This window comes from Pleurodeles waltl, chromosome 5 (assembly GCF_031143425.1).
Source record: "Pleurodeles waltl isolate 20211129_DDA chromosome 5, aPleWal1.hap1.20221129, whole genome shotgun sequence".
Lineage (NCBI taxonomy): Eukaryota > Metazoa > Chordata > Amphibia > Caudata > Salamandridae > Pleurodeles > Pleurodeles waltl.
In genome coordinates this window covers 340123889-340142477 of record NC_090444.1, presented here as the reverse complement: position 1 = coordinate 340142477, position 18589 = coordinate 340123889, and the positions used below count along the sequence as shown (strand labels likewise).

Below are 18589 nucleotides of genomic sequence, written 5' to 3'. Positions count from 1 at the left end.
TGTTCATGGGCTGTACGTACTGTGGGGTGATGCCATTACAAACTATATGTGATACTTATTATGAGTAGCACGTCAGAATTACAAGTCTTTAGTGTTTCTTTCACAGCTGCCAAGATCTCCATGCAAAAATCCAGGGGAATTTAAGAAATACCAGGGGAGATCGGATTTGGAATTACCCATGTCCTCTGTAATTCCTCTTCTCTCAGTAGGCCGAAGAATCCAATTCACAATGTGGCACATTTTCTGTACTCCTGAAGTTATAAGTATCACTGCTATGAATCGTCCTGTAAGTGGGGGGTTTACCAGCCCATTTTCTGGGCTTTTGGTGATGAGGCCCTTGGTGCCCTTAGCAGTAAGAGAAGGATGTGGTGCATTCACGGACAAACTAGACAGATTAAACTGATTTAATACGTCTTCCGCAGTAAAATGTAAAGAAATTCCACAATATGTAGTCTGCACCGTAACCTGCTACATTTTATAATGCAATTTCATTGTTTGTTGGAGAAACCATACAATAATATGCTTAGTTATTTTACATTTTCAGCAGGTAGCAATGAAAGTCCTAGATTCCATTAAAAGTAAGAGATGTTGGTAAGGTATGGTGCCCTTTTACTCCTTGACAGTACAGGTATTTGCAGAAAATGCCGACATGCCTTATGTTATAACTTAATAAAAGGACAGTGTGTAAAGATGACAAAATGGGTAAAATTATGCTTCCAACGGTTTATTCCTTCACGATCATAAATACGTCCTTTCACAACAGTCTCCTCTACAAGAATGCCCTTTCCACCTACACCAACGTCCCTCATCTCCCACATTCCACTCCCCTCAACCTTCCACAGTAGTTAAATCATACAACACACTTTCCCTCCTTAAAACAAAAAAAATATATATATAATATTAAAATACAGTAAATATATTGTAAATTAAAGTTTTTTCCCTCTTGTTCTTTTCCTTTTTTTTTTTTTTTTTTTTTAACAAAGTCTTTGAACTTGGCAGGCTGACGTCTCGTCCTGACATAGGATTTTACCCGTGATGCAACAGAACTATCATCCATAGTAACATTAACATCATTATCATCCAACTCCATAATAGTCTCTCCTTCACCAGTCTCTCCTTCACCAGACCCATTTTCCATGACCTCCTGTTGTTCATGACCTACACCTTCATTTATACATTCAACAGACTGCATACCATTTCCAAACTTAGCCAACGGATCTGTTCTATAATTTTCATCTTGGTATCTACCATTCCATGCGCACTTTGCCAGTCTGCTCACATTCCACACTTTACCATCCTGTGTAACAACACATTTTTTGAAAACTTTTATCACTTTCAAAGCTCTTCCGAACTTAGCCGCACATTTCATCACAAAACCTGGCTCACGTACCTTCACCCAATCACCAACTGCAAAACTAGGTTCTTTCACCTTTCACTTGTCATCATACTTCTTCTTGAATTTCTCTTGTTTCCTCCTTACCCCTTCTTTGACTTCCTCCACTGAGACATTCTCCCAGTCCTTACCCTACTTCTTCTTAAACCAACACGGACACAATTTAGACACCTGATGTCTTCCTTTCAGTAATTTGAACAGACTCACCTCCGTAGTACTTTGCGGGGTAATACAATATCATAACTTCTCCCTTAACTTCTCTTTCCACATTCCACCAAATCCTCATGCCCAGAAAATACTATCCTTAAGAACTCGATTGAATCTCTCTACTTGACCATTACCTTGAGGATCATACAGAGGAGTAGTAACATGTTTAATGTTACTATATTTAAAAAAAACTTTGCATTTCACAAGAAGTCAGCTGGACGCCATTATCCTTGAAAAACTCATTGATAGCTGCAGATGTCGCATGGGCAACCAACTTCGCCTCTGGACATTTGGAAAAGTAGTCAATTAACACCAAGGCATAACTTGCATCTGTCGGAAGGGAAAATAATGGGCAAGAAATATCAAAACCCAACTTCTGCCAAGGAGAATTCGGCCAAGGAACAGGTATTACAGGAGCAGGTACAGTCTTCAACATTTTCTCCACATTCACACACACAACACTCCCTCACTACCCTGTCCGCCATTTTATCTAACCCTGGCCACCAAAAACATGTACGTATCAGTCTTTTCATAGAGGACATTCCTGGATGACCATCATGTGCCAGTTTCAAAATCACCTCTTGCATACCCTTGGGAGGAATGCACTTCCCATTCTTAAACAACAACGCATTCTCTATATCCAATTCATCCCTAACTTTACCATACAACTCTATCTCAGCAGCTATACTATTCCTTCCTGGCCAACCGTCCCTCACATATCTCTTGACTTCTTGGAGAACCAAATCTTTCTCATCACACCTCATCTACTCATCCTCACCCCACAAGAGTGCCAGCCTATCCTGGGAGGACATCACCTCCGCCACCAGACGCCTCAAGAATCACTCTTGGCCCTCACTTGGGGCATATAGGGAGCCCAGTGTAATGGTGTAGCCACACACATTCATGGGGTATGCCAGGAGTCGTCCCTTGATTTATACCAGCTTGGAGCCCACCATACCCTGGAACGAGCAGGAAACCAGTATGGCCACTCCTGCTGTTTTAGAGGGGGTGGAGAAGAACTGTTGTGGTAAGGTGCACAAAGGTAGCCTGTGCCAATCGCCGTAGTCCAGGTGGGTCTCCTGTAGGAGACACAGGTCTGCCCCAGTCCCCTTTAGTTATGACAAGATGGCTTGACGCTTGTTTGGGTTGTTGAGCCCTTTCACGTTGTGGGTAATAACCTTTAAACTATTGTGTGGGGAGGTAGGGGGAAGAAGCACTCGATGATAGCCCTCCAAGGGACGGCACCTCCCTCCATCTGCTAACCCCTATGCCGTCTCAGGTGAACTCCGTTGTTTTGCTTTACTGCTGACTGATCCAAAATACACACACTGAAAGGAGTGGAAAAGATTCCCTGGAATGCACCTCTTAGTGTGAATAAGACATTTACTATATCTTTTTGCCATGCTTGTGAAAAAAGGCTTGTGTATATGAAGAGTGTACTTTTAAAATGTGCAACAATGAAGTAAGACCATGTACAAGAAATCTTCAATCTATATACAGCAAATATATACATGCAAGGATAAACATATGTATATTGATATATGTATATATATATACATACACAATGCAAAGCAAATAATTAATAAAAATGCATCACCGTAGGGCCTGTCTGGAGCTTCAACTTTCTCCTGCCAGCAAGTCCATGACCCTGTTCAACTGAAACGAGAAAGAGAGAACTCTACCCTCACAGGAAATATATTAGGCATTCAACGTCTAAAATCCTGATTGAAGTTTGATTGAAGTCTCTGAATCTCCCACTGTCGACCTGGGTCTCGTATATTTTAAAAAAACGAGGAAAGGGCTTTCTGGAAAAAAAAAAAAACCTTCAGCGGCGCAAGAAGTATTAAAAAATGCTGGCTATTTTAGGTCAGGGTTGAAAGAAACCCAGTTTCCCAAGGTGTCTCTCCCAAGTCTAAGCCATTCCCTGCTGTACCATAAACATTATTCTAATACATCCTTATCGTGCTGAATGACTGACTGACTCCTCCACGTTATGTCCTAGCTCTTCAGTGAGAAAAAACAAGCAAAATAGCAAAACACGTTGCATAACATGTTTTTTTTTTTAACGGAAAACTACTCACACCTTTAACGTGGCAGTGAATGGCAGTGAAGATAAGGCTAAGCTGGATACAAAATGGAGTCTGTAACTTGTGACCACTAATGTGATGGTGGACAGCTAAGCCAAGTGCAAAGTGGTGCGACACAAAGTCAGTGGTCAAGACACAAATATCACTACACCAGTGTGTGCTGTAGTCTAGAGTGAAGTGCATATGCTAGTGTTTGGAGTACCCCCCCCCCCCCCCCCACCCTCACCCCCCTGTAGAAATACAATAGTAACCAAGAACAAAAAATTGCCTCTGCAAAACCTGAGGTTTTGGCTTGAGCAAGAAATGTCTCATTGGGAATTTGGGTTCACTGGTTTATAAAGGTGGCACACCGTATCCCTCTGGGCTGCCCCATCTCTCCCCATCCTCGCCCCCCTTCCACACTACTGGCTACAATCTGGGGCCTTCTGCTGTGCTCATGTTGCCTCTGGTCTGTCTGCTTCACAGGACAGCATCTCTAGCACCATTTAGCCATGGTCTCTGGGTCCGGTGGTAGTTCCTTAGATGGTCCTTTGTCATTCTGCAAGCACAGACCTTTCCAAGCTTTCCTTTCTTGGGGGCTGGTCTGTTGGCCTCCTGTGGACTCCTCAATGTTCAGCACCTGGCAGGCCTCTGACAGGGACCAGAGCTGCCGAAGTTTGTCCTCCCATCGGAAGATTTAGCAGAACGGATGGCCCCCGGAGTACGAAACGCCTTGGTCCCGGAGACAGGGAGTTACTGGGTGGAAATCTCATCTTTTTTGTAGCATGAGAGCTGACATGTCCTGGTAGAGCAAAAACATGTGCCCTCTAAATTGTAGGGCATGCTTTTCCCTGGCTTGCGAAGAATGCTTTCTTTAAACTGGAAGTCACGAATGCATACCAGTATGCTGGTGGGATGGGTGTTCTCCAGTCGTGGAACGCCCACTGTATGCTCTCTGTTGAGTTGTATTTCTCTGTCCAGAGCTTATCCCATGATTTGGAGTAAGAGGTCTTCAACAGTTGCTCCTACATCAGCATTTGTGGGCCCCTCTGATGCATATATTATTTCGCTTTGACCAGTTTTCTAGGTCCTCAGTGTGTGCTTGCAGGTCAATGTGCTGGACTCTAAGCCAGATGAACAAGTTACTTACCTTCGGTAACGCTTTTTCTGGTGGATACAATAGCTACCTGTGGATTCCTCACCTTATGAATTCACCCATGCGCCAGCATCCGACGGAACATCTTCTTCCCAGCTCTCCACGTCGAAGAGGACCTCACAATTGCACTGCTACACGCGACTCCGTGTGACGTCATCGTGCCAATAAGAAGTCCTCGCCAGTGTGCTGACTTCAGTTTCACCCATTTTTTACGTGCCTTTGAAGCGAACAGGTGAGAACCTACCCCACAATAACTCCAATAAATACATATATACATAAAACAACCATGATGCAATATATTCAAAACCATCATTTATTTATATATAAAGGAAAAGTCATATATATATATATATGTATACACACATATACAACCACATATCTCAGTGTAACCAGACAGGCTACAGGGAGGTAGGTGGTACTGTGAGGAATCCACAGGTACCAATTGTATCCACCAGAAAAAGTGTTACCGAAGGTAAGTAACTTGTTCTTCTGATGGATACAACTACCTGTGGATTCCTCACCTTATGAATAGAGTTCCAAAGTAGTACCGCACACGGAGGTGGGAGTCCGCCTGGTTACACCAAGAAGTCCTGCAGTACAGATCACGCAAAATGGCCGCCCCTGCTAACCTCCGATTCCAAGCAGTAATGCTTTGAGACGGTGTGGAGGGACGCCCAAGTTGCTGCCTTGCAAATGTCCACCACTGGAACCCCTCCTGCCAGGGCTGAAGTAGCGGACTTAGCCCTGATGGAATGGGCTCGGATACCCTCAGGGGGAACTTTCTTTGCCAACAAGTAGCAAATCTTGATATAAAGAATGACCCACCTGGAGATTGTTCTTTTATGAACTGCTATGCCCTTCCTCTGTCCAATATACCGCACGAACAGCTGGTCCTCCAGGCGAAAGTCTTTCGTCCTTTCAATTTAAAAACTAAGCGCCCTTTTAGGGTCCAAATGGTGGAGCCTCTCTTCCTCCTTCGAGGGGTGAGGAGGAGGGTAGAAAGATAGAAGGGTAATGGTCTGCCCTATATGAAAAAGAGTGCCAACTTTTAGCAGGAAAGCCGCCCTAGTTTTCAACACAACTTTATCCGGGAAAAACAAGGTAAAGAGGGGTTTAACAGAAGGAGCTTGAAGCTCACTAACCTGCCTAGCTGAGGTTATAGCAACAAGAGAAACTGATTTAAGCACCAAAAACCTTAACGGGCAAGAGTGCATGGGCTCAAAAGGTGACCCCATTAAAAAGGTTAAAACAGGATTTAGGCCCCACTGAGGCACATGAAAAGGAGTGGGAGGAAAACCTATTAACTAAACCCTTCAGAAACCTAATCACAATAGGTGATTTAAATAATGATGGCTGATCCGGGAGGCAAAGAAAGGCTGACAGAGCAGCTAAATAACCCTAAACTGTAGCCACTGCACAACCCTTCTTTGCTAAATCTAAAGCAAATAATAGAATATCCGCGAGGCGGGCCTTCAAAGGATCAATTTGTCTTCCTCCACACCGAGCCACAAATTTTGCCCACCTGCCAGTGTAAACGGTCTTAGTGGAGTGTCTGGCTGATAAAATAACATCCACTACATCTGGTGGGAGAGAAAAGGAACTCAGGTTGTCCCACTCAATCTCCAGGCATGAAGGTGCAGGCTCTGGAGGTGGGGGGTGTAGAACCTGCCACTGCAACTCCGAGAGAAGGTCTGCCCTGAGAGGGAGACAGAGCGGAGGGCACAGCGAGAGTTGGAGAAGGTCCGTGTACCACACCCTTCTTGGCCAATCTGGGACTCTCAAAATGACCTGAGCTCGATCTTGGCAAATTTTCCTCAGCACCAGAGGAATCAAGGGTGGGGGGGAAATGCGTAAAGCAACTGGTTGCACCAAGAGATCTGAAACGCATCCACCAAAGCTCCTTGCGCCGGATACTGGAGGCTGCAGAATGACAGGCAGTGCATGTTTTCTCGAGTGGCAAACAGATCTATCACTGGAGAACCCTACATCTGAAAGAATTGCAGGACCAGATCCGGATGGAGACGCCACTCGTGATCGGCTGAAAAATGTCGACTGAGATAGTCCGCACGAACATTGAGCACTCCGGCCAGATGATTCGCAATCAAGCAAATCTGATGGTCCTGAAGCCAGGAGCAGAGACGCAGAGCTTCTCTGCAGAGAAGTTACGACCCTACTCCTCCCTGCTTGTTTATATACCACATCACAGTAGTGTTGTCTGTCAGGACCTGAAATGACTGACCGCAAAGGGACGGGAGGAAGGCCTTGAGAGCCAAACATATCGCCTGCAGTTTTAACAGATTTACATGAAAAGTCTGTTCCACTGGAGACCAACGACCCTTGATCTCCAGGTCCCCCAGATGAGCTCCCCACCCTAGAGTGGAAGCATCCGTCATGACCGTGGCCACTGGAGGTGTCAGTGAAAACAGCCTTCCTTGAGAGAGGTTGCCGTCCACAGCCCACCATCGTAACTCCGCTGCAGCGTCTCTGGGGATCGTTATCGACTCCTCGAGATCCCCTTTGTGCTGAAACCACTGCCTGCGGAGGCACCATTAAAGAGCCCTCATGTGCCAACGTGCAAGAGTGACCAACAGAATGCAAGAAGTGAACAAACCGAGCAGACGTAAGACCTTGAGGACTGGAACAACTGTTCCATTTTGAAACATTGGAATCAACGCCTGAATGTCCTGAATCCGCTGAGGCGGAGAATAGGCCCGATTCAATATAGTATCCAGTACTGCCCCTATGAACAGGAGGCGCTGAGAGGGTTCCAGGTGAGACTTGGGTACAGTTACCGAAAAACCCAGACTGAACAACAACTGAGTTGTCATCTGCAAGTGATGCAACACAAGCTGTAGAGACTTGGCTTTGATCAACCAATCGTCCAGGTAAGGGAATACCGATACCCCCTTCCTTCTGAGACTTGCTGCTACCACTGCCATCACCTTCGTGAAGACTCTAGGTGCTGAAGTGAGACCAAACGGAAGGACCGCAAACTGGTGTTGCAACCCTACCACAAACTAGAGACTTGAGAATAGGGATATGAAAGTAAGCATCCTGCAAGTCGACAGACACCATCCAATCCTCTCTGTTCAACACCAAAGGTACCTGTGCCAGAGTCGGCATCTTGAGTTTTTCCTGTTTGAAGAATAAATTCAGAATCCCCAGATCTAGAATTAGTCTCAAACAACCGTCCTTCTTGGGGATCAGGAAGTATCTTGAATACCAACCCTGACCCCTTTCCTGCTCTGGAACCAACTCCACCGCACCTTTTGACAATAGGATCTGAACCTCCTGCTGCAACAACAGGAGATGGTCTTCTGAGCAAAACGAGGGACGGGTGGGATGGGAGGAGGAAACTCATGAAAAAGGAGAGAATATCCTTTTCTCACAATGTTTAGAACCCATGAGTCTGATGTTACTAACTCCCACTTGTGGAGAGAAAGACGTAATCTTCCCCCTACAGGAAAAGTGTGATCGATAAAGGGGAGAAAACTAGGGCTGCTTCCCTTGCTGTTGTCCTCCAGAGGAAGAGGATGATGCAGGGTGCTGGTGGGCGGCCCCCCTTGTCTGAACCCTCCCCACCCTCTAAAGGGTCGATATGGGAGGCTAATAGGCTGCTGGACCGTGGACTGGGACCTTCCACGGTAAACGGCTCCACGCCCAAACCCCATCAACCTCCGAAAGACCTGAAAAGGGTAACAGAAGAGGCTTGCAGACCCAAAGACTTAGCTGTGGCCCAACTATCTTTAAAGCGCTCTAGGGCAGAGTCTGCTTTATCACCAAACAATTTCTCTCCATCAAAGGGCAAATCCAATAAAGTAGTCTGTACATTTGAAGAAAACCCAGAGGACCTCAACCAAGCGTGCCTCCTGGTAAAAATAGATGCACCCATTGCCCTGCCTACAGAGTCCGTGGAATCCAAACCAGACTGAATTATTTGTTTTGCCGCAGCCTGAGCATCAGATGAAGTTCACCAACTGGTCTCTGTACATCCTGCGGCAGGTCAGGAACCATAGCCTTCGCGGAGTCCATCAGGGAGTGGATGTATCTTCCAAGGACACAGGGAGCATTTTTAGCTTTGCGAGCCATGCTGCAAGAAGAGAAAGACTTCTTTGTGGATTGCTCCATCCTTCTGGATTACCTGTCCGATGAAATCACCGGGAAGGAGCATGGAGCAGACCGAGTGGAGCAAGAGGCCTGAACAACCAGACTCTCCGGGGTAGGATGTTTCGATAAAAATCCCAGATCTCCAGGCGCCACTCGGTATCCTCATGCTATAGATCTATTCACAGCAGGTGACAACACAGGCTTCCTCCTAAGCTCTAATATGGGCTCTGTAAGAGCTTGATTGAACGGAAGCAAAGGATCCGCAGAAGTCGAAAAAGGGTGTAGGACCACCATTAAAATGTTTGTCTTTATCTCTGCAGCAGGCAAAGGAAGTTCTAAAACGTTTGCCGCCTTTCTAATCACCATGTGAAAGGAGGCCGCCTCCTCCGTGAACTCCCCCAGTGAAGACAAGTCCCTTTCCAGGGAAGTGTCAAGCCCACTGGCCGAATCCAGGCCTTGACAGCCCCCCCAAGGGCTCCTCAATTTCCCCCTCCTCCAACAGCTGCCTTTGGTACTCTTCCTCTTCTAAGAGTCTCAAGGCCTTTCTGCGTGACCTCAGTCTGACCTCTAACCTCGGCGTCGACGTGGAATTGGCCGACGTCGATAACACTGGCTTCAACACTTGACGCGGAACAGGAGAGGAAGGTTGGCTTCGGTCGAATCCATCACTCTGATCCGGCGCCTAGGACACTTGCAGCTCCACCATCGGCGTCGACTGACGAGGCGATTAAATTGACACCATAGGCCTGGAAGGAAACGTCATGGGAACCACAGGGCCTCGAGGCGCCGGTCCGGAACCCTCAGCTGGATAGAATGGCATAAACGGCGCCGCCTTGTATGGAGCAGGGGAGCCCAACGTAAATCCCAACAGACCCGTGGGACCAGCCGGTGCACCAGCAGGGGCCATCGCATTGAACATCGAGACCAGGGCATTCAAAAATGCCGCCCGATCCGCTCCCGGAGTCGGGAAGGCAGGATACCGCTGATCTCCATGTTGCACCTGTGCTTGCTGAGCATCACGAGCAGCAGGTGAAAATCGAGTACTGTCCAGAGGTGCCACTACCTCGAAGACCGACAGCGCCACAGAAGCCTCAGGGCTCTGAGGCTGTGGAGTCACCGTCGGACTCACCTCCCACGTTGCACAGCGCCATCATGATGGAAACCTTGATCTTGACCGGCTCAGAGCTGAACGACGCTGAGTGTCATGATGACGCCGTTTCTTATGTCTCTTCAAAGAAGCATGGGAAGAGGATCTACGATAGCTCTTGTGCCCCTTCTATGCCTTGGCCAAAAAGAGTATGGCCTCTCTTTCCTTCAGAGACTTAGGATTCATGCTCTGGCAAGAGACACACTCCTCGAACTCATGCTCAGAGCTCAGACACCAAAGGCAATCGTCATGAGGGTCAGTAACTGACATGTGACCCCGCACTCTCGACATGGCTTTAAACCAGACTTCCTAGGAGGAGACATTGTAACTAGAAACCGATAGAAACTAGCAACAAGATGGAACACCTCCAACAGTAGCGAGAGCTAGGAGAAAACAGTTAGCATCGAAGGCACGGAAAATAGGGAACTGACGTCAGCACGCCGGCAAGGACGTCTTATTGCCACAGTGACGTCACACAGAGTCGCGTGGAGCAGTGCAATTGCGACGTCCTCATCGTCATGGAGAGCTGGGAAAAAGAGTTTCCGTCCGATGCTGGTGCATGGGTGAATTCATAAGGTGAGGAATCCACAGGTATCCATCTGAAGAGTTCTTGCTGTAGCTTTTTTTATTTCCTCATCCTGACTGTGCTCATGGTCTTCCAGGGTGGAGACCCTATCCCCCTCCTCCCCATGCCCTGTTGGGCCTCTTCCAGGTCATTAGATAACTCCTTTTTGACCATCTGAAGGTCATCTTTGAGGGAAGCAAACAAGGCCTTTAGAAAGGAGAACGTTATGGGACCCTCAGCGTCCTCAACTTCCGATAGTGACTCTGACACTGGGGTTAGTGGTCGATCTCCTAGTTGGGTCCCTGCAGGTTAGGTCAATATTTATTTGAAGGTGTGCAACTTTTTCGCCCATGCTGTGGCCATGCTTGCCGGCGGCCTCATGGCAGTTTGTTGAAGGAGAGGTTTGTAATCAAAGCTGTAATGCAGGAGTACCTGGCAGGGTGAAAACGGCAGTGATCCTTTGCCTCTGATGTGGGCTCCACTAATACAGCGTGGCCTAGTACCCTTAGGCCACAGCTTCCCGAGGGAAGAGTCCGGTCAGGGATCATGACGCTTGCCTCGCACCACTTCCCTAAGGCCCCGCCAGGGACAATTGCAGCCTTTTAAGGGTTACCCCCAGTGGTGGTGACTCTTATCCCACCCCTTCCCAGTGATGACCCGTGCGGACTAGCCATTCTTCCTGAATAGCAGGCCGCCTCTGTCGCCTCCCCACTATGGGTCTCTCACTTCTCAGCTCTCAGTACATAAGGTGGTCACTCGGCTACTGCTCCTGGTCTTTTCCGGGGTGCTTGGGACTCCTGGTCACCCCCAGCCTGCACTGCAGGGGTGAGGTTTGAGTTGCTCCCTCCGATTTCAATTTGTCACAGTGTGGCTACTGGGGCTATGGTGTAGGGGTCCACAGGCTGCTCATGAAGCTGAGGGCCGCACCTCAATGCACTCCTCTCTGAAGGGCCTTTCTCCCCGGATTCCTCAGATGCGCACAGTCCAGCAAGTGGCGTTGTTGCTGGTCATTACGCCCTGGCATCGACCACCGAGGGCCACACAAGGCAATTCTTCTAAACAGTAGGGTTTCACTTCCTGGCCTTGCCACTCCCAATGCTTTGGTCGGGGGCAATTAGGACAGCTCTGGGGCTGGCCGCTTCGAAGACCTGGGTTGGCTCCCAGACCCGGTCTATTTGTGAGCATCACACGGGCACCAGTCAGGGAGGCAGTGGGGGGGGTCTCAGTGCCTGCGTGGCCCCTGTAGATCTCCAGCGGCCCCCGGGGGGTGCGTGCAGTGTTTTGTCTGAGTCTATTACTACCCACAAAACACAATCCTTTAAATGCCACAATCTGTAATTATCATCATGTTGACCTATCACTCTGTGCATTTAAGCGTTTTGTTAATAAACACGCCTCAAATATCTTCATTGTGTCTTTCCGAACGTAGACGCGCCTGCTAATGCAAAATAAGACTGCAAGTGCCGATTGGTTAAATTACAGTCTACAAAGCAATTCATTACAAGATTGTTAATGGATAAAATAAGACTAAAGCAATTACTGCAAAGACAATGGCCCTCATTACAACCCTGGAAGTCGGTGATAAAGCGGCGGTAATACCGCCAACAAGCTGGCAGTAAAAAAAAATGGAATTATGACCACGGCGGAAACCGCCAACACAGACAGCCACTTTAACACACCGACCGCCACGGCGGTAGCAACAAACATCGCAGCAGTAATCGGCAACAGCCAGGTGGAAGACAATGTACCGCCCACTGTATTTTGAGACACTAATCTGCCACCTTTTCCGGGGCGGTACCAACAACAACAAAAGCACAGCGGAAACAGAATACAGAAGTCAAAGGACTCACCTCTGGACACTCAGGGAACAACCACAACACCATGGAGCCCGAACTGCAGATCTTACCCATGCTGGTCTACCTCATCCTACACCAGGAATACCAATGCCGGCGACAAAGACCACAGTGAGTATTGCCACCTAGCACACAGGGGAGGGGGGAGGAAAAAGAGAGTGACACACACACGCAACACCCCCACCCCCATACACACAAACAGATGCAGTAACATTAGATATTCACCCACTACCCCTCAGGAATAATGCAAAGACAAAAGGAAGTGATTAAAGTGAGTGTAACAAGATAATAATCCATGAAAACGTACTCAAAATTAAAAACAGTATTTACAGATATACAAATGGAGGGACACTGCCCAGTCCATAATGTTCATGGGCCACATCACATAGGCCAAGGCCCCATCTTACTCCTGCATCAACACGGAGAGAACACCGCTGGGGCATCAGGTCGAAAATACAAAGGCACCTCCGAGGGATAGGGAATGGGGGGGGGGCACCTAAGCCAGAAGATGGTACAATGGCACTTGTCCTGGAGGGGGCTACATGCCCACTGTTTGGTCCTGGGGAGTGCAAAGCCACAGTCTCTCAAGAGGGTGGTTTGCCCACTGCTTGGTCCTGGGGAGTGCAAGGCCACAGTCTCTCTAGTGGATGGCTTCTCCACGGGTTCTGGAAAGGGCCTTGTGCCCAGTGTGCTTCATCCTGGCAAGGATGCGGTGAGGGGATGCCTTCTTCCACTGGTTCTGGAGGGGGCCTTGTGCCCAGCGTGCTTCATCCTGGCAAGGAGGGGGTGAGTGGATGCCTTCTTGGATGCCTTCTTCTACTGGTTCTGGAGGGTGCCCTGTGCCTAGTGTGCTTCATCCTGGCAAGGAGAGGGTGAGTGAATGCCTTCTTCCACTGGTTCTGGAGGATGCCTTGTGCCCAGTGTGCTTCATCCTGGCAAGGATGCAGTGAGTGAATGCCTTCTTCCACTGGTTCTGGAGGGGACCTTGTGCCCAGTGTGCTTCATCCTGGCAAGGATGCGGTGAGTGGATGCCTTCTTCCACTGGTTCTGGAGGGGGCCTTGTGCCCAGTGTACTTCATCCTGGCAAGGATGCGGTGAGTGGATGGCTTCTTCCACTGGTTCTGGAGGGGGCCTTGTGCCCTGTGATGCAGATCCTTGGGAGTGCAAAGTCACAGTCTCTCACCTGGGTGTCAGACCCACAAGATTTGCAGTGGGCAGGATGCATTACACTCCATGGAGGCAGGACTACAGTCCATCGCCTGGCAGCAACGACTGCACAGTGGTGGCAGTGCCGGTGATGCCAGTGGTGGGGAGAGGCTCCAGCCCTTCCCCTGCACCCTGGGACGGGTGCCCACTGGGGCTGCTGCTGGCAGTGGTGCTGGTGGCGGTGCAAGTGGCGGTGTTGGCAGTGGTGCTGCCAGTGCTGGAGGGAGGCTCCAGCCCTTCCCCTGCAGCCTCGGACAGCTGCCCACTGGGACTGCTGCTGGTGGCGGTGCAAGTGGCAGTGCTGGCAGTGGTGCTGGTGTCGGTGCTGCCAGTGGTGGGGAGGAGGCTCGAGCCTTTCCCCTGCAGCCTCAGGCGGCTGCCCACTGGGGTGGCTGCTGCTGCTGCTGGCAGTGGTGCTGGTGGCAGTGCAAGTGGTGGTGCTGAAAGTGGTGCTGGTGTCGGTGCTGCCAGCAGTGGGGGGAGGCTTCAGCCCTTCCCCTGAAGCCTCGGACGGCTGAAGCACCATGGTTGGTTTTGGGCGCTCAGATTCTGTCACAGCACCAGGCCTCCTGTCTCTCCTGCCTGCAGGGGCAGGCCCTCTGCCCTTGACGTGTGGTGGTGCCTCCTTGCCCATGCCGTGTGGTGGTGCCTCCTTGACTTTGCCGTCTGGTGGTGCCTCCTTTCCCATGTGGTGGTGCCTCCTTGCCGTCTGGTGGTGCCACCTTGCCCTTCCCTTGTAAGCTGGTGGTGCTTCCTTGCCCTTGGCAGCTGGTGGTATATCCTTGCCCTTCCCCTTGGCAGCTGGTGCAGGCACACTGCCAGTGCTGATGGGTGTCTCCTGGGAGACACTCACACCTGCATTAGTTGCTGAAACTACAGTGGCCGTGGACTGGGTGGCTGAGGTGCTGGCCTGGGTTCTGCCCATCCTGGCTCGATGTGAAGGTCGGAGGGGGAGGGGTAGGGAAGAGGTCAACGGCAGAGAGGAAAAACTTCTTAGGGACACTGAGGTGGGAAGAGGGCCAAGTTTTGGGAGTGGTTGTAGGAGGTGTCAGTCTGCTGTGGTTGGGTGCAGATGCAGGTGCATGGGCTGGATGCTGTTGTGAGGTGGATGGCTGGTGGGTGGGTGGGAGCTTGCGTTTGTGTACTTTGGGAGGAGGGGGCACAGATACAGTGGGAGAGGACACAGGGGACGTGTGCATGGATGTGGGGATGGTGACTGCCAGTGAGGGTCGTGTAGTGATAGGTGTGATGGTGATGGAGGCAGGGGGTGTGGATGTAGTGCATGCAGGTGTGAGTGGAGACGCTACTGGGAGGGAGGTGGACGATAAGGAGGAGCGGGACACAGTGGAGGCAGTGGATGTTGTTCTGTCAGCATCTGGATGGTGTTTGTGTGAGTGCCTGTGGGATCATGTGTGCTGCTTGTGTTTGCCTGAGCCACTCCTGTGTGTTGTCTTGGGTGCATGCTGGTCTGAATGTGTGCTTGGGATAAGTTGGGGTTCAGAGGTATGGGACTGGGCAGAGGAAGTTGGAGGGGGGGAGGCTAGAGACAAGAACAATGGCTGCCATCAGGGAGGAAGCCAGAGGCTGGAATGATCTCTGTTGGGCCGCCACGCCAGAGTGAATGCCCTCCAGGAATGCATTTGTATGTTTCAAATGCCCTGCCAGGCCCTGGAGGGAATTCACTATGGTTGACTGCCCAACAGAGATGGATTGCAGGAGGTCAATAGCCTCCTCACTCAGGGCAGCAGGGCTAACTGGGGCAGAGCCTGAGGTGCCTGGGGCGAAGGAGATGCCCACCCTCCTGGGTGGGATTTTAACCACATATATTGTATATACTGTACATAACACCGTAACTTTTGTTCACAATATTCACTTTCACTGTGTTTGTAAGTTTAGGAGCATCTAGGATTTTATGATAACAATAAGAAGTCTATGATGAGATTTGTAGATCGTAATAATTGAGTTGACAAAAGAAATAAAATATAAATTTATCCAAGGAGATTGGATGAACTGAATTTAGTCCTTTCCTTGAAAAAGTAACTTTACCGTGGAAGTCAAGGTTTACTTCCCCCTTGTAGTGACAATATACTATTTCTAATGTTTAAGTACCCAGGTCAAAGGGTTAGTGGGTTTTGCCTCATTTTTTGAAACCACCCTCCTGGGTGAGCGGGCACATCAAACTCGCTGAGGGGCTGCTGGGAGGGCAGAGCTAGTACAGGGGTGGCGACTGTACCTGTAGTTGGGGTGGGCACAGAGCTGTCCGCCACCACTAGGGCGCTTCTATCGGAGGAGGTATCACTTTTAGAACTGTCTCCTCCAGTCTCTGCTGTGGTGTTCCCCTCACCCTCTGTCCCTCTGGTGCTCTCACCGTCAGTGGATTCGGCCTGATGGTCCCTGTGGGATGCAGCTCCCTCAGTCACCAGTGCCTCTGCTCTTCCGCCAGATAATGCTCATGCACAGAAGGACAGGATGACAAAAAAAAAAAAAAAGGTGGGGGGAGGGACAGAGGATACCTTTGGTCAATGGCGGCAACACCACCACGGTTGGCGTACACAACACACAGGGGACAGCCCTACGCACTAGGCAATGCACTAATAGTCACAATGCTAGTCACCAGGCCATGGACAGTAATACCTAACACCAGTTGCAGCATACCTGAGACCCACAGGGCCCTGCCCCGTAGCAGATGCCCACTAGATTGTTTGGTGGTGGAGTTCATCAGCCCCTGTCCAAAATGGGACCTACCCTGCAATGTCCGGCCTGGCCTAGGGGCACCAACAGACGCACATCCCCCACCCAGAGACCATCCCACCACGTGCAAATAGTATATTGGCTGCTGTGATGCCCTCAAGCGCCCATCCAGCTCCGGATAGGCCATTGCCAGTATGCGGAACATCAGGGGAGTCAGGGTTCGACGGGCACCCCTTCCTCGTTGGGAGGCCATCCCCAGCTGGGACTCTGCCATCTTCCTTGCCCAGCGTCTCAGGTCCTCCCACCATTTGCGACAGTGGGTGCTCTGTCTGCAGTAGACCCCCAGAGCCTGCACGTCCTTGGTGATGGCACGCCATATACCCTTTTTCTGATGGGCGCTGACCTGCAGACAAATAAACACAGAAACAGGTATCAGTCATACCTTTCGGCCTGCTACACTCATGGCCCACCATAGCCCTCCCAGCCCCTTACGCACAGACATTGCCCAGCATACATGCAGCACGCTGCCCAGGGCCCCTCAACCACCCCACCCCCCCTTACACGAGGCCCTCACACACAGCACTCCATGCATTCATGCCCCATGCATCGTGCTCACAGTGTTCTTACCAGTTGGTCTGGAGGCCCATACAACATTCGGTACTGGGGTAGGACCCCATCCACTAGTCTCTCCAACTCCGCAGCGGTGAAGGCTGGGGTCCTTTCCCCAGTGACACGAGCCATGGTCGGTTCCAGACACAGGTCACAGCAGCACTTGCAGTGTAGGTCCTCTCCTGTTGAAGGTCAGGTAGCAAGTCAGTGAACAGACAGAAAAGGGCAGTCACGTCCGCAGCGGCGCATACCGTCACCGCCGGCGTACATCACCATTGGCTAATGTAACCCATAGGGCCCAATGTCAACCAATGAGGAGTTGCATGGCGGTACTCGACCGCCTCCTGCAACGGCACACGTCAGAGGCATTACCTCATTTCCCCCTGTCCATCCACACAGGACAGGCAGCCGCCATTTCAGGGATGGGCAGGTCATGGCAACTAATTGCGTCACTGTACACATAGGCACATTTTGGGGATAAATGTCAACGTACTGTTTCTGTCACAACAGGCAATACACTGTACATTTAGAAAATGTTGAAAACTGACCAGATGTTCATCATTTTGCTCCATAGATTACGACCTCTGCGGATGAATAGGAGATAGAGGCACCCCCGTTTACAGGTCCCTGGTGGACCTGGCAACAATGGAGGACAGGCATATTATCCTCACCTACAGACTTGATAGGGCCACAATCCGAGAGCTGTGTGCCCAACTGGAGCAAGACCTGATCTCAGCTATCTGTCACCCCACTGGGATCCCCCCCATCTTGTGCAAGTCCTATCTGTGCTCCATTTCTTGGCAACGGCTCCTTCCAAGTGACAGTGGGCTTGGCAGCAGGAATGTCACATCCAATGTTCTCAACAGTGCTGACCAGAGTGTTGTCTGCCCTGAGGAAACACATGCGCAGCTACAATGTTTTCCCCCAGGTGGAGGATTTGGCCACAGTGAAAGCTGATTTCTATGCAATGGGGCATATCCCCAACATCATTGGGGCAATAGATGGTACCAATATTGCCTTTGTCGCCCCGCCCCCCCCCAGAGAAATGAACAGGTCTCCAGAAATCGAAAGAGCTTTCACTCTATGAATGCGCAGACAGTGTGCCTGGCGGACCAGTACATCTCCCATGTCAATGCAAAGTATCCTGGGTCTGTGCATGATGACTTTATCCTAAGGAATTGCAGCATCCCATTTGAGATGGCTCAACTACAGAGGCACCGGGTGTGGCTAATAGGTGAGCCCATGGTCCCCACCCAGTTGATGTTAGTATAAGGGCGTGGGGTTGGCCCTAAGGGTTAGTGTCTGGCTACCTGGTATCCCTCGATATTTGCAGGTGACTCTGGTTACCCCAACCTCTCATGGCTACTGACCCCAGTGAGGAATCCCAGGACAAGGGCAGAGGAACGTTACAATGAGGCACAGGGGCGAACAAGAAGAATTATATAGCGAACCTTTATAGCCTCCTGAAGGCCAGATTTCGGTGCCTCCATCTAACAGGTGGTTCCCTGTGCTACTCACCCAAGAAGGTGTGCCAGATCATTGTGGCATGTTGCATGTTGCACAACCTTGCCTTACGTCACCAGGTGCCT

General features: G+C 50.1%; 1 protein-coding gene across 4 annotated transcripts in view; it reads right to left on the bottom strand.

The window, feature by feature from the left end:
* APLF (aprataxin and PNKP like factor) overlaps positions 1 to 18589 on the bottom strand; it is a 617611-nt gene that overhangs the window by 584238 nt on the left and 14784 nt on the right. The window lies entirely within an intron of this gene.